This window comes from Mixophyes fleayi, chromosome 3, assembly GCF_038048845.1.
Source record: "Mixophyes fleayi isolate aMixFle1 chromosome 3, aMixFle1.hap1, whole genome shotgun sequence".
Taxonomy (NCBI): domain Eukaryota; kingdom Metazoa; phylum Chordata; class Amphibia; order Anura; family Limnodynastidae; genus Mixophyes; species Mixophyes fleayi.
Genome location: NC_134404.1, coordinates 259,145,357 through 259,162,743, shown reverse-complemented (window position 1 = coordinate 259,162,743; position 17,387 = coordinate 259,145,357). Strand labels below are relative to the sequence as shown.

Sequence of the window (17,387 nt, the reverse complement as noted above, 5' to 3'; positions counted from 1 at the left end):
AGGGCAGCATGCTGTTACAGGTCATACCTTCTCTATGGTGGATACAGGCACTGTGCTAATTCCATAATCTGAGTAGCTGATGTATTCATGTACTGTGCTAGTTTCTATCTCTGGGCAGTTGGTGATTACATGAACTGCGCTAGTTCCTACTCCAGGCAGCATGCTGTTACTTGACATAACTTGCAAGAATCACTTACCTATGGTAGATACAGGCACTGTGCTAGTTCCTTAATCTGAGTAGCTGATGTATTCAGGTACTGTGCTATTTTCTATCTTTGGGCAGTTGATGATCCTTGTTTTTTTGTTTCACCACAGGGCCTGAGATTTTTCTATGTTTAGTTGTTTGTGCCCTTCTCAACAATAATGTCACATTGTAGTTTAGATCCATCCCATTCTGTATAAGTAACCTTAGTGGATCTTCTATAGTATAGTGAAGTGACATACTATTGCGGCAAAAGTAGTGAGGGAATAGTTAAAAATAGCGGTGGTTCCAACAATAAAATAGTTAAAAAAAATTGTACAAAATGTCTTTAACAAAACAGGGGACAATTTAGTTTAGAGAGTAAAATGGAATTTATGGAGGAGCAAGAGTTTGCACAGACAGAGAGGAGAAGATGGCAGAAGTAAGCGCATTCCTAATATAGGGGCAACTATGTGATTACTGTTCTTGAGAAGTGCAGAAATTTCCTTTTTTAGAATGAGAATGTTGAAATGAGATACAGGGCTTGAGAAGGTACATTTGTGGAGATTCCTTGCTATGCTATGCAAAGGAGAACGTGGCTCAATCTAAACAAGGAAAGTAAAAGCTACAGACATGGGAAACTGCCACATTTAATACAGCCCCTAAACACCTGCATGATTAATTTAAGCCATAACTTAGGCTGGTGTGCAATATTAAGAGAGTAAATAAAGTGGTAGGAATTTGTGCTTTAATTATAATTACATTAATAATAATGTTTATACTTTATTTTACATCTCTGAAGATTTTCGATCTCTCCAGATGTATACAGTATATATAATGTGTGCGAGTGTATATGTTACCTCTTTGTCTGTTTTACCCAGTATTGTTTATTCCTGTTTGTCCCCAATTGTAAAGCGCTACGGAATTTGCTGGCGCTATATAAATGTTAATGATGATGATATATATAATATATATATTTCACCTTTTGTCTTATAGATGTGTCATCTGCAAAATTATCCAATAAGCCGCCACCTGTACAACTAAGTAAAGGTGATTCATTGACTCAAAATGTTTACAAACTGCAGAAATCTTTAGAAATGACTCATGAACTTAGTAAAAAAAATGAATTGGTTTCAAGCAATGATAACCTTAAAAATGCTGAAACTGAGAAAAAAGAACACATAAAGCCACTAGTGAGACAGGGTACTTTCACTCTAGACAAACCTAGCTCAAATGTACCAATAGAACTTATTCCACACATTAATAAACAACATGTTGTGTCACCTATCTTTCCTATTACATCTGCAAACAATATAAGAGAGAGAAGTTTCTCTGTAGATGACTCTAGCCTGGATACTACTTTCCTTTTGAAAGATACAGAAGCAGTCGTGGCTTTCCTTGAGGCGAAGCTCCAAGATGAAAGTAAGCCTGATGAGGAGCCAATCACTCCTAGCTATACCCAAGATAATGCTATATCCCCTGAGTCAGATGTTGATATAGCAAGCACCATTAGTTTTGTTGCTGGTAATTCAGATAAAAAATGTCCCCAGAAGAGAAAAAGCCTCAGTAGTCTACACAAAGAGAAATCAACTTCTTCTCCTTCTAAAGACCTTCCTAATTCATCAGCAGCGGTGAATCGAGAAAGAAAAAATAAAACCAATGTTAAAGAGGTTGCAACTAGAACTGATATACGTAAGGTACTGCGAACAAGTGCAAGAAATAGACCACCATATCTCTACTTGACAGATGATGACCAGACTTCTAGTCTACCTTGTTCAGCTGTCTCAGATATTTTATCATCTGATCAAAAAACATATTCTAGAAAGCCACTTACCAAAGCTCAGTTTACTTCTGCAGATGACAAATTTGCAACATCAAAAGCTTCTGCAGCTAATAAGTCAATCACTCTTCCAAGACCTCGTCCAACTAGGACTTCACTGTTGCGTAGATCACGCTTAGGTGAAGCATCAGATACAGAAGTTGGGGATAATGAGAGAGCATTTGTTGACTCTGAAGTATCTACAAGTTCAACATCAAAACAACCTACTGGTAAAAAAACTATTTCGAGAATTGATTTGCTTGCACAGCCACGTAGAACAAGACTTGGTTCTTTGTCAGCACGCAATGACTCTGAAGCAACAATATCAAAAGGTTCTGGATCTTCTCAAACAGCAAAATTTGCAAGTGGGAATAGTCTTAAAACCACTCCAACACCTGATGGGAAAAGTTCACCAAGGGCCAGAGCTAACAGCATTTCTCGCTTATCAGATGCCAAAGCAAAGATGGCTGCGCCAACTCACAGTTCTCCTTCAGGTAAATGTAACATTTTAATATTAATGAAACTGTGTAAACTGGCTAAAATCAATACATGTATTTAGAAGATTTGTAAAAATAATTTAATAATCCATTCATAGATAACATTTAAAAAATATACACAGGATAAGCACTTCTGTTGAAAATGTAAGAATATTATATATCACAAAGGAGTTCTATCATCATAAAACAAGTTGTATACACAGCACAGAAGGTAACTTCTTTTTTCCTTATTTTACAAGGTAGAGGGCAAGTTACTCCTTATTTTATTACCGCTTTATTTAATTGTATTTTTGGTATACAATCATGGGATCATTTCTCTGGAATGCTTAGGACTTTTCCAGATAGCATGTTATTTTCATAATTTGGAGCACAATGTATAAAATACATTGCTACATATAAAAATCAGCCCAGTCTTTCCCCAGAGTGCTCCTGTTATTCCCATCCTCATTACATTTTTCAGAAGCGCTCCACACACGGAAAAAGGGAGTAATTCAGCTGAGAAGTGGTAGTAAATACTGTGTATGATTAACTGTGAAATATATATGTAATAATGTGCCCTCTTCTGTAAAATAGAAGTACTGTATATTAGAAGTTACTGAACAGTTATGTGACCATACAGAGGTCCTGGTTATGCTTATGTCATGGTAGGAGTAAATTATTCCTTATAAAACACAAGCAGTAGTTTTATATTTATATTTTAGTCACTAAAATATAAAAAGTGTATTAATTATCAAAAGTTGTCAGCCTGTCACACAAATGTGTCACAAGCTTTTGAATAAAGGACAGGCTGTGTACAGGAATATTGGCTGAGGTAAATATTAGATAGAAATGAAGAAGATAAGCTGTAAGTATTGTTGAAATACCCTGAATGGAAAATATGCAATTTATTAACTGTGATATTCTTAAGGTATGTCCTGAAATGGCAACTACAGGGAACAATCTTATCTATGATGACTTGATGTCAAAGAATGTTATCTTTCACAGCGGGTAATACAAGTATTCACACCACTCATGTTTTGTACTGTTATCTACGTCACGCTCTAGCATGAGTGTGGTATTTACTAAACAGGACATTATAGTGAAGGATACTTTTTATTTCTGCCACTCTCAGTTTACCATTAGTCACCAAAAATTAGGATATATTTCACAGTTGTTTATACAATTATTCACACTCATGTACTATATAGTATTTCAGTTATCTATGCCATCATATCTGCCAGTCCCATAACAGTTATCTAAACAAACTAAAGATTATCCCTCTCCGAAATGCATCAGTGTTTTTTATTTCTTCTTCTACTGACAAGTAGAAGTTCCTGTGAACCTCTGGGGTTGTCCTAAGTACCAAGCCTCTATGGGAGTCCATATTGCTTTCTTTGACTGGTTACAAGAAGCTAGCTGACGCTGTCTGCTCACTTTTAACTTTCTTTAGTCTGACACATCGGAGATTATAAAGCTCATGTACACTTTTTGTTTATTTCCGGCATTAAGCCTTAGACACAAATTGTCATCCAGTAGAGGGTATGCTTACTTTACATTCTTCTCTGCTGATTTTAAACGCTTAATGCACTGTACATATAGAATGGCAGCAGCTTCCACATTGTCTGACTAATGTAAACTGCTATGAAATCATCAGTATGAAAAACTATTTTGGCTCTGCATAGACACATAGGTCAATGATGTGACAATAGAAGCTATTATCACGCGCCGAGTGTTCAGGCAGCGCACCTGACACCCGGCAGACTCACCTCTCATCGGCACTCCGCTTCCCGCAGGGCGCCGCCATCTTGGATTCGGGTCTGCGCATGTGCAGACCCAGCGATTATTCTAATTCCCCTGCTCTCTGCTGATTGGTCCTTCTCCCTGGCGGCAAGTTTAAAAGGCACCTCCTCTCTATCTTCAGTGCCTGTTCTTCGTGTTACCTCCTGGTGATTGAAGTGGCTTCCTGTTACTTTCCAGTGATTTACCTCCATTCTGGACTGCAGAGCTGACGCTCATCTTCGGACATCTCCACTACATTTGTCTTCAGAGCTGACGCTCATTCTCCTGAACTTTTACCACATAGTGGTCTGCAGAGCTGACGCTTACTCCACCAAACTCTCCGCCACATAGTGGCATGCAGAGCTGACGCTCACTCTACGGAACTCTTCGCCACATAGAGGCCTGCATAGCTGACGCTCATCTCCAGACTTCTCCTCTACATTTGTCTTCAGAGCTGACGCTCATTCTCCTGAACTTTTACCACATAGTGGTCTGCAGAGCTGACGCTCACTCTAAGGAACTCTCCGCCACATAGTGGCCTGCAGAGCTGACGCTCACTCTACGGAATTCTCTGCCACATAGTGGCCTGCAGAGCTGACGCTCATCTCCAGACATCTCCTCTACATTTGTCTTCAGAGCTGACGCTCATTCTCCTGAACTTTACACCACATAGTGGTTTACAGAGTTACACCGATCTGCATCATCTTCATTGCCATTACTTATTGTATTGATCATCCTTCCTATGGTACTACTGCCTGTAGTCTTCCCAGGGACTTTCGTACAGTGCTCTAGTAGGGACCGCGACCTGCGAGGTAGACGCAGCTAAGCCCATACCGCTTTGCGGCGGCTCCTGGTGAACACCGTCTCCTCGTTAGACTCCGCGCCCTGTTGGAGTAGTGCCAAACTGTTCGAATCTCTTGGTTTCGCTACATCTGCCGAGTCTCCTCGCAAGAACCGTGACAGCTATAATATAGTTTATAATATAGTTTAAATGGCAACAAAGAAGGTATTTTAAATGGATTTGCCCACTGAGAGTATCCAGAAGATATTGTTTTGACTTCAGAATGGTTTTAGAATGATAAATGTTGACTATCGGGCAGAGAAAATATCAAGTATAATTAATGTAAGCCATGTATAGTTACAATATAGTTACTGGTAAAGTTCTTCAACATGAATATTATTATACTAAATATATTATTATGAAGTATTCTAGAATTTACATTAGGGACATTTGGCAAATATTATTACTGTGACTTTTACAGAGTTTTAATGTATTTTCATTGTCTGCTATAACTATGTTTTTTTTATTGAAAAATCTTTTTAAATATAATTTTTTTTTTCCTTACCACAACAAATAATAAATAGCCAATAACCGATGGAGAAGAGTTCCTCCCGAGTATACTTTAACTTCTAAAGATGAATTTGGATCTAAACATAACTCAACCAAACCCCCTCGACTACGTGCCTCTCCAACCATTAAAATTCAGCGATCACAAGTTACTGGAAATATACCAGTTATACCACCTTCAGGAACTTTAAATGCCTCTACATTTAAACATAAGGCAAAAGAACAGGAAGATTATATCCGTGACTGGACTGCTCATCTTGAAGAAATAGCACGGTAAGAGCATATTGTTTTAAAAGGCACATGCATAGCAATAAATCCACCCAGCATTCAGACATTATAAATAAATGTATATGGATTCCTACACACAAATTATTAAAAATAATATTCAAGACAATAACGCATAACAAGCAAAACTATTGAAAATAATCAAATAACACCAACATAAACAATAATGACTACAATTTCAAGCACTTCAGCCAGCTCCTGTACTCAAAAACTCAGGATATCTTCCTTCCCATCATGACACAGTGGTGGTAAAGGAAAAAGCTGGACCCCAAGATGTGGCATCTCTGTAGGAGCTAATGTGTCATCGGACCCTTGTACATGATGGTTTATTGTTTAAAATATATTAGGCATTTATTTAGACATGAGAAAATGATACTTATAACGGTTCTGTTATACTGGAAATTTAGAAGTGCCCGTATTAATTCTCCCCCTAACCTGTGTCTGTGCATTCCCAACCTCCCCACTTTCCTATTGCTACTGTTTTGTCTGTCTTCCAACTCTTTATTCTGTTTCCATGCATTTAATTTTCCAATTTTTTAAGTGTTGTATACAAACAGATAAACCGTAGTTTTTACCTTTTTTCAAGTCAGTTACTATGATTGTGGAAAGGACTTCATGGAAATATGGAAGTGTGCAATGAGTAGCTTCTGAATGCTTTTCTGATTAACCAGAGCTGTTCTGACTGCCAATAAAAGGCATAAGCAGTTTTCAGCTATACAGTATATAGTAGTCTTGGGATTTCTAGGAAATCATTAATTTGGCAGTAACTTTAGAAATTTCATTTTACAGGATCGGCCAAGATTTGGCTCTCATTGCTCGAGAAATTAATGACGTTGCAGGGGAAATAGATTCAGTGACATCATCTGGCACTGCACCAAGCACCACAGTAAGCACAGCAGCTACTACACCTGGTTCAGCTATAGACACCAGAGAAGAGGTAGGAGATCTTCATGAAGATATACAGGTTCTTTCCTCTTACTTTGTCTTTTGCTTATAACATTCAATATGTATTTTTTCAGGTCTCATTTCTTTTTTTTAAAGTTCTGCTTTTAAAACATACTTACACTTACATGTAATTTATGAATCTGTAAGCAAATGTAAAGATCTGACTTGCTAACTAAGAACTAACCAAAAATGATTCTGACTTATTAAAGTCAGTTAAAGTTTTATGGTAAATGTGTGGTAATAGGTCATGTAGTTCTCCATTCCCCCAGCATCAGGGAAATTAGGTTAAACATCCAGTGAATACCTGCAGTACTGATTGAAAGTAGAGTGATGCACCAGAAAGGTGGCATTTATCTTGACACATATTAGGGCTGCTAGTACTGCATGTTAGTAAAAGGGTTATTGTTTTAAAAGTTAGATATTTAAGACAAAATAACTTTTTAATTTTACAACCCTGACTAAAGGATGTTTATTTTTTTGTTTTGTTTCCCCAATTCCACTAGAAGGTAAATGTAATTTATTACTGCTCACTTAAAAGAGCTGATGGTGCATTACACCACCACTCCTCTCCCCACACATTACACCAATACCAGCCCCATCCCTCTTACCACCATCATCCCTGAGCTGGCTGGCAAATTTTAGTCTGGGAGTCAAGCACACAGAAACAGTCCATCATTACTAACCCCCCAAATCCTCATAATTAACTTCTCATCATAATACTTTACACCCTCATCAATCAATGCCCTCATCCCTTCAATACATCTCTCATCATCATAATAACCTCTTTATCAACATTAACCTCCCCATCCTTAATTAACCCCCAACATTGCAAATTAACCTCCGTATAATCATTAGCTCCAACATCCTCCTCCTCATAAATAATGAACCCGTCCTTATAATCTTTAAATCCTTTAGCCTCATCATAACAACTCCTTCAACATAATTAACTCCTCTCTCCCCATAATTAATTAACCCTAACAGTGTTTATTAATCCCATTGGCTCCCTCAAAAGCTGCGCCCTAGGCTGCTGCCTAATGGTAGTGCCAGGCCTGTCTGCAGAAACACTACCACATTCCCTATCCTCTCCACTATATATCTATATATAATACATAAATATAGCTACTTCCATATTCACTATATAGTCAATACTGCATCCATTGTATATGTACTACAGCATCCACTGTATAGCCATTACCTTAACAACTAATACTTTGCCTGTATAGTTACTGCTACAATTATTGTCTTGCCACTATGCAAGAACTGCACAGCCATTACAACATTAACGACTTGACCACTGTTCACCTTAATATAGACATTATGCATTATATATATATATATATATATATATATATATATATATAGCCACTATATAGAAACCACTTTATCCAATGTATAATTTCTATTCAGCCTCTATGCATGCAAATATATGTGAAATCATTTTATAACCACAAGCCTATTTATTGTAAAGTCAGTATGCATCCCTTGGATAGCCTTTACAGCATCCAACTACATTGACACTATTCACCCACCATTCTACTCCTCACTGTGTATCCCCTGAAATTCACTAAGCCTTCAATGTTGTAGCACTACATCTACTGTATAACCACGTCTGCATCCACTGTGTAATAGGGATGGGCAATATACCGAACCCATAGTAATACTGCAGTAGTAGAAAGTGACTATTAGGTGGTATATCTTACTTTATATTTCTGCAATATTACTGTTAGTCTGGGGCCTGGCTTACTTGTCTCTTCCTCTTCCTCTTCCTCTTTCCTTGTTTTGCTTTCCAGTGAAGAGGGGGGGATCATTTGGCCACTTTTGACTTCATAATCCCTTGCACAACTGTATTTGGAGGGATGATGACCGTGCAATGCATTAGTGACTCCTACTGATAATGTCACCTGCGCTCTGCACAGTCTCCTTCCACCTACTGAGTGACTGGCCTTGTGGCCCAAATGCAGTCATCTGAATCCCCCTTTCCACAGGACATCAAAGCAAGGTAAGTGATCATGGAGGTTTGGAGGATAAAATAGCTTTAATGGTTTTTACCATGGAATTTGGTCAAATGTATTTGGTTTGTTTTATAGTGTATGTGTGTCTAGGGGTTTTGGTGCCATAACTAGCGTTGTTTTATAATGTGTGCAAGAGGTTTGGTCTAGGAGAGAAATTTATCTGAGTCTAATGTTGGTGCTTTGGAGAATGGCTTGTGGGTATGGCAATGATCCCTTATGATGCACTATTATATATTAACTCCCCACATGATCAATCTTCTGATTGGCTGAAAACAATGAGCTGGCTCCTGCAGTGAGCTGCTGCAAAGCATGATCAGAGGCTGTGGAGAGTAGTACCCCCACTGCCCAAGTCAGAGGAGGCAACTGGGAGCAGTTTCATCTTTGGTCTTTGTGGAGTGAAGTTGGGATTGCTGTATTGGGAAAGCAGTACTCTAGCCCTAATGATTTATCCCCTCTAATTTCCTCTTTCCTGTTCTAACTACTTCTGTCCTGCTGTCTGCTCTCCATCCTCAGCAGCAGCAGCAGCAGCACTGGGTATTCATGTGGTAACCTCTTATGTTCTGTTGTCTGTTTTCCACGCATGCATTTTTGTGTCTTTTCTATTAATCAGATATTTATTGCAATATATTTCATTGCAGTACATTTCTTAATGTCGTTATCATGGGAAATATTTGTTTGTGCCTAACCCTACTAACTAAAGCACTTCACCCCTCCTAATATAGACACCTTACACTCTGTATTGTTATTGTTGCATTCCCACATTTAGTGTAGGGGCACTATGCATCCACTGTGCAGTTACTAGTTCATCTACTGTGCTGCTACTACCACATCCCATGTACATACCCTGTCTTGCACCATGCATCCACTACAATATAGGCTATGCATTCACATCTAAAGTTATTATCAATTCATTATATTACCACTATGTATCCATTGTACAAATACTACTTTATCCATTGTATAAATTCCTACTGATATAGCAATTATCTTAGCCACCACTATGTTTTAACACTATGTATGCACCTTTATAGCCACTGCATTACCATACAGTTTCATCACTATTCATCCACCTGTACAGCCCTCCTTTCACAGTGCACATACTGCATTGCCACTACGATAAGATTTGCCTCCGCTAGGATTCCGACCATTTACTATATCTAGCAGAGCGCCCGCATATAACCTGGCCTCTTTATAGGGGAGATCCAACAATGCTGGACATGCTGCATTTTAATCTCTCCTACTATATCTTTTACTTTCAGAAAAACAGCAAATTTTAAAGAAAATATGTTGAAAGAATGTTTAAGACAGTCAATGCCATAGGTATAAAATGTTAGGAAGCATGAGTTTCGTAGACTTAAATTGTACCCTCTAGATAAGCTCTTCCCATATTTAAAAACCATACACCCACTTGAGGCCATTAGGTAGGAATAAACAGACTAAAATAAAAATTTGTTCCCAAAATTCTTTATTCGTTTTCTTTTACATACTTGGAGAAATTCCAGAATATTTGTATTTTCTGGAGTATAGAGATGCCAAATGTATGTGTGTGTTTTTCCCAAGGTCATGGGGGGTTATTGGGTAGAAACAGGTGTACTTTTTATTTATTGCTTTTATTTTTCCCCACATTCTATTAGTAACTATAATAGCAGTTGATACACCTTCCATGGGTATCTATTAATAATGCCTTGTAAGAGCATTGGTGAACCATCTGTTTTGGGCACCAACCTGGTCCTCAATCCATACTGTATTAATTTATATAGGTTAAATGTCTTTTTTTTGTTTTAAAGGACGCCTGTTTTAGACATAAAGTCTTCCGTGCAGCTATGTCTGACCTTTCACTACCGTAGGGGAAGCTTTTGAACATCCCCATGAATAGCAGTATCCCCCAAATATGATGGATAAAAAAAGAGGTTTTTTGTACTCACCGTAAAATCCATTTCTCTGAATCCATTTGGAGGCCACCGAGGTACTACCTCTTCTTCGCTCGCTTTTGATGTTGAGTTTGCAGCACGGTGGCTTAGTGGTTTGCACTTCTGCCTCACAGCACTGGGGTCATGAGTTCAGTTCCCAACCATGGGCCTGATTCATTAAGGATCTTAACTTGAGAAACTTCTTATTTCAGTCTCCTGGACAAAATCATGTTACAATGCAAGGAGTGCAAATTAGTATTTTGTTTTGAACATAATTAAATACTGACTGTTAGCTTATTTGTACACTGAAATTTAAAGGTGATATTTCTCAGCGTCTGTGTTGCTTAGTAACAAAAGTGGCGCATGCGCGAGTGCCACGATCATATGATCGCGTCCCATTGCCTATCAACGGGACGTGAGTTGCGGCCAGAGGGCGTCCGTCTCCGTCACCCAGCGGAGGTGCGGAGACGGCCCCTGACAGTATCCTCCCCCTCTTTCTTGTGGGTAACATAGGAATAGTGCAAGAATTTTGCCAAGAAACGTGGGGCATGAATATCCTCTTCAAAGACTCAGGACCTTTCTTCAGGGCCGTAACCCTTCCAGTGAATTAGAAATTGGCATTTCCCTCGAGAGATGAGAGATTCCAAGATGCGTTCCACTAGAAATTTTTCTCCCCTTATGGTCTTAGGAGGCAGTGGAGGAAATTTGTTGGAAAATTCATTGAGAATGAGTTGTTTTAACAGAGAAATATGGAATGTGTTATGTATCCGAAGAGAAGCTGGTAGATGAAGTCTGTAGGTGACTGGATTAATCACATGAGAGATGGAAAAAGGACCAATATAGCGTGGAGCCAATTTCATAGTGGGAACCTTGAGTCTAAGGTTGCAGGTAGCTAACCACACTTTGTCTCCTACCCGAAGCACTGGAAGATTCCTTCTATGCTGATCCAAAAAGCATTTGCAACGATCCAAAGACGGTAGTAACCTGGAACGTACTTGGGACCAAATTTGGAAAAGTTGCGAATAATACTCTGTGCGGCAGGTTCCGAGGAATCAGCAAGATTAGAAAAGGTGGGGAGAATAGGATGTCTCCCGCAGATGGTAAAGAAGGGAGAGTTACCCGTAGGCTCATGCTGGTGGTTATTATGAGTAAACTCTGCCCAGGGTAAAAGTTAATTCCAAGAAGATTGGTGATCTGAACAGTAGCATCTAAGGAATGCCTCAAAGTCCTGGTTGGTGCGTTCAGTCTGCCCATTGGTTTGCGAGTGGTACTCGGAGGAGCATTTTAGACTGATACCAAGTTGTTTGCAGAAGGACCTCCAGAATTGGGAGACAAATTGGACTCTGCGATCAGAAATGATGTCCCTCGGGCAGCCATGGAGGCGAAAAATCTCTCGAATGAACAGAAGTGCAAACTGGGAGACGGAGGGTAGTCCTTTGAGAGGAATGAAGTGGGCTAATTTCGAAAAGCGGTCTACCACTACCCAGATGGTATTAAAACCTTGACTAGCAGGAAGGTCTGTGATAAAGTCCATGCTAATACTAAGCCATGGAAGGTCTGGAATAAGAAGAGGATGGAGAAGACTGGCAGGAGGTCTCCTAGGAATTTTATGCCGGGCACAGACCTCACAAGAACGAATATATTTCTGGACATCGGAGGGCAATGAGGGGCACCAATATAGACGAGATAGCAGGGCAACCATCTTCTTAACCCCAGCATGACCAGCGAATCTGGCATTATGAGCCTATCTCAGGAGTTTAATGCGGAGATGTTCCTGCACAAAAGAGCAACCAGGAAGAGGAGTCTAGAAAGAAGAATTGGTCAAGGCTAGAATCGTGGAAGGGTTGAGGATGGGTTTGGCAACCATTAGTGACGAGGCATCAGAGGATTAAAATGATCTGGACAGTGTGTCAGCACGATGATTCTTGGTACCGGGCCTGAAGGCTAATATCAGCTGGATTCTGTTAAAGAATAGTGACCAGCGGGCCTGACGGGGGTTCAGGCATTGTGCAGACTGCAAATAGGTGGGATTTTTATGATGAGTAAACACTGTGATGGGAAAGCGTGCCTCTTTCAACAGGTAGCGCCATTCCTCTAAGGCGGTCTTGATGGCGAGAAAATCTTTATCATCAATCCCATAGTTGGCCTCACTGGCAGAAGAATTCTGCAGGTCTTCCCTTTCCTTGCGGTTTCCTTTCCAAAAAGTTCTCTGAGACAGCACCGCTCCAATCCCAACAGAGGATGCGTCGACTTCCAAAAAGAACGGTTTACTTTGGTCGGGTTGAGATAAGACGGATGCAAGCGTACAGGCATCTTTAATGGCTAGAAATGCTTGTACTGTCTCTGGGGACCAGGATTTTGATTGACCACCCTTCCGGGTAAGAAGAGTAATGGGAGAGATTAGTGTGGAAAATCCCTTGATGAATTGGCGATAATAATTCGTAAAGCCAATAAAACACTGGGTAGCTTTGAGGCTGGAAGGCTGAGGCTAATTACGAATAGCCTCCAATTTGCTGGGATCCACCCGAAGGCCAGAACCCGATTCCATATATCCCAAGAAGGGTACTTGGGAGCAATTGAAGTGGCACTTCTCTAATTTGCAGAATAGCTGATTAAAGCATAAACGAGAAAGCACCTCTTTGACATGCAGAAGATGAGTAGACAGGTCTTGTGAAAAAATTAGAATGTCATCTAAATAGATAACCACCGACTGATAGAGTAAATCCCTCAATATTTCGTTAACAAATTCCTGAAAAACAGCTGGAGCGTTACAGAGCCCAAAAGGCATCACCAGGTATTCATAGTGGCTGTCTCTGGTATTAAATGTACTCTTCCTCTCGTCACCCTTATGAATTCTAATCAGAATGTAGGCACCTCTGTGATCCAACTTGGTAAATACTTGTGCCCCACGAATGCGATCGAAGAGTTCCGAAATCAGGGGAAGAGGATAACGATTCTTAACAGTGATGGCGTTTAGTCTCCTGTAATCAATGCAATCAATGTCTGAGAGAACCGTCCTTTTTCTTAACAAAAATGAAGCCTGCACCTGCCGGGGAAGATGACTTTCTGATGAATCTGCTCTTGAGATTTTCGGAAACATATTCGGACATGGCATGTGTCTCAGGTAAGGATAGAGGATAAACCCTACCTCTAGGAATGTTCTTTCCAGGAATGAGGTCGATAGGTTAATATCAAGGCCAATGAGCAGGAAGGAAGCTCCTCAGAGGATGGAGTGGAAGAAATGAAGTTAGGTGCCAACCGAGGAAAAGGCCAGCGAGTTCGGTCTTATTGATGTGCTCGTTCCCTGTGACGAATGTCCACCTTAATACAGAGGGATATGAGGTCATCCAGGCTAGGAGGAAGATCACGTGAGGCTAAGTCATCTTTAATGCGATAATTGAGTCCTTGCTAAAAGGTCGCGATGAGAGCCTAATCGTTCCATCGGAGATCAGCTGCAAAGGTCTGAAATTTCACTGCATATTGTCCTGCCATGAGGGAACCTTGGCGTAGCCCTAGGAGACCGGAGGCGGCTGAGGAAACTCTTCCGGGTTCGTTAAATACTTTACGGAACCTCTCAATGAAGAGCATGGAGTTCTGAAGCATGGGGTTATCCCATTCCCATAGTGGAAAAGCCCAAGCCAATGCTTGCTCAGAGAGAAGAGAAATCAAATATGCCACTTTTGCCCTTTCTGACGAGAAGTTCTCTGGAGCCAACTCAAATTGAATGGCGCACTGGTTAAGGAAACCATGACATTTTAGAGGATCACCATTGTATTTCTCAGGAGGAGGTATGCGGAGGCCTCTGGTGGCTACGATGCTAGAAGAGATGGTAGGAGCTGAGGCAGTGGAGGCTGTGGCGACCGTGGAAAGAGTAGGTAGAGAGACTTGAATAAAATCCAGGCGGGAGACCACTCCCTGAATGCATTGCAGTAATTGTGCCTGGTTGGATTCTTGCCGTACCACTCTTTGGCCCAAGTGTAATAATAATTCACGGGCCGAAGGTTCGTCCGGTCCGCTCATGGCCAGAGTATTCTGTCACGTCTTTTCACTAGAAATATCACTGACTGGCATTGGTGCTACTAAGCTGAGAGGCGCTGAGTCTAATGCACCACCGGTGTTCACCAGGGACCCCCACAAGGAGGTATGGGTGTGATGCGCAAGTCGCGGTTCTCCCAGGTAGTCACCAGTGCAATGAATGGAGAGTAGTCAGACAGGCCACGTCGAAACTAGAGAAGCGCAGTATCACGGAGGGAAGACAAAAGAGTAATCAGGAATTGTCCAAGGGTCAATACAAGTGCGGGCAGCGAAGTACAAGGGGAGATCCAGGAGAGTAGTCAGACAAGCCAAGGAATAGGTACACAGTAGACAATCTGGAACAATGATAATGCTGGAGCAGGGTGGAACCAATGCTCTGGCACCCTAATGGTGCCAGAGTAGAGTTTAAATAGAGGCCAAAAGGAAATCATAGGAAGAAGGATTTACGGCGATCAGTCTCAGCTGATCGCCGGGTAACGTCTGTGTTGCTTAGCAACAAAATCATGTGATCGCGTCCCGTTGCCTAGCAACAGGACGTGAGTTGCGGCCAGAGGGCGTCCGTCTCCAGCACCCAGCGGAGGTGCACAGACGGCGCCTGACAATGAACCCCTATGTGTCCAAATGTGAAAACAGTGTCAGGCCTGGGGCGCAGTCAGGGCAGGTAAGAGCTGGATTGGCTGCATCTCTGTATTAATAATTCACTCATAATCATAAAGTAATGCCAGTTGGTATGTCAGCAACCATTTGATCACTATTACAAGTGACCTACTGCTGCAGTTATGTAGGGGAAAGGGCATGGGTTAGGTGTTTCCTGTACAGACGTCTCCCCCAAAAAAAAAAGTATAAAAATAATAGTGCTAGAAATAAATTTAAATTGAAGTAAAGTGAAAAGAGAATCTAAAATGTTCCATCATCTCCTCCAGGTCATCTTGCCCCTCAAAATGATGTCCTCTATTCTCCTTGACACTTGCACATTTTGTATGAGTGTACAGACATGCAAAACTGCATAAGTAGCATGCATATGGCTCCAACCCTACAAAAAGCCCCCCTCACTTCAGACACTTTCCTCACTCCCACCCTCAGGATATGTGCTCACAAATGTTTTCCATCCATGTGCAGTCATAATATACCTCAAAGGGAAAAATGCTCTGATCATGGAAGGAACACTCCTCTCGTTGAATAAGCCATGTTTGCTGATTGCTGAAATTGTTCTGGGGGTTTTGTATTACTGATTTAATAGATGTCATATGTAATGTCATCACTGATTAGATAGATAGAGATAACAAACATTAATTGTGAAATCTCTAGTTGTTTCTGTTGAGTGAGAGGAGACATTTAATTAGTCGCGAGATGCGGACTAATACCGTACAGATTCTTCACTCTTTTACATTCACATTTCTATGGGACATGAGGGAAAATGAGCAGAGATTTTAGTAGAAACTCCCGACTGTTCCAGAGACACATCGTGTTAGTTTGCGGCCAATTGAAAAGTATGACACTTTATGAGTGAAAAAATACCTTTACTAAAAATGGAATGTTCTTTTGTTGACTGCCAGCTGGTGGATCGTGTTTTTGATGAAAGCCTTAACTTCAGAAAGATTCCTCCAACTGTGTCCAAATCGGAGACAAATTGTCGAACTGGTGATTCAAAACCTCAGCCTAAAGAAAGTTCTGAACCTCAAGTTATCACTCGAAGGAAGACTTGGAGCAGAGATGAAGTAAGTTCCAAACTACCAGCATTCAAACCTAAATGTAAATTTCTGAACTTACCTGATTTGCTGTGATAGGCAACAAAGTCCTTTTTGAATCTACAGGTTTATTAGAGTTTCCAGATTAGTCATGTAAATACTGGCACATACGAACTATGCATGCTCAATGTCTTTATTGTAATAACTGTACATGCCTGCATGCTAATAATTGCAGTGATGTGTCCAATTTTGCATGGCTGATCTGGTACCCGTTAAGTATAGCTGCTAAGAACATTACAGAAACATCTTGGTAACTGCTCACCAGAGATAATCTTTATAAATCATAGGTATGGCTGCAATCGGATGTCTTACATAGCCTTAAAAAATAAAGATTGGATATTTAGTGGAGTTCTAACAAACATAGTTATACTTTCTTATACTTTGTGCCATTTAATGTAATTCCAGGTGTTTACCAAGCTGCTCACCTGTTTAATGATTTTGCTCAGTAAGCCCAGAGTGTCTGTTTTAGTTCTCCCCTGTGAGCTTACTACTCATATATATAAGACGTTAATTAGGGATGGGCACCACCTTTTCTTGTTTGAAACAGGGTGAGCTGGTAGAGAACAGAGTAGAGTGGTGTAGGATCATTATATACATTAGGGAGGCCTGTGAATCCATGTCTAGTACATTCAGGGTAAGTTGAATAGCGAGAGAGCTACCTGGTGATTGGAGCGAGGCTCTCTTTAATGTAGCAGAGAGGGACGTTCTTTGTGAGGTGAGCAAGTCCTATGCAGTCTAAACTAAACAGTGCTCAATTCATGACTGGCAACTCTGAGAAAGACCTGCCTCAATAGGTGGTTCAATAGAGTGTTAATGAGGCCACTGAGAGACAGTCTGACAGAGGGGATG

At 40.5% G+C, this 17,387-nt stretch overlaps 1 pseudogene; it reads left to right on the top strand.

The window, feature by feature from the left end:
- The window catches only part of LOC142143238 (centrosomal protein of 170 kDa-like), a 59,054-nt pseudogene that overhangs the window by 28,682 nt on the left and 12,985 nt on the right, over nucleotides 1–17,387 (top strand).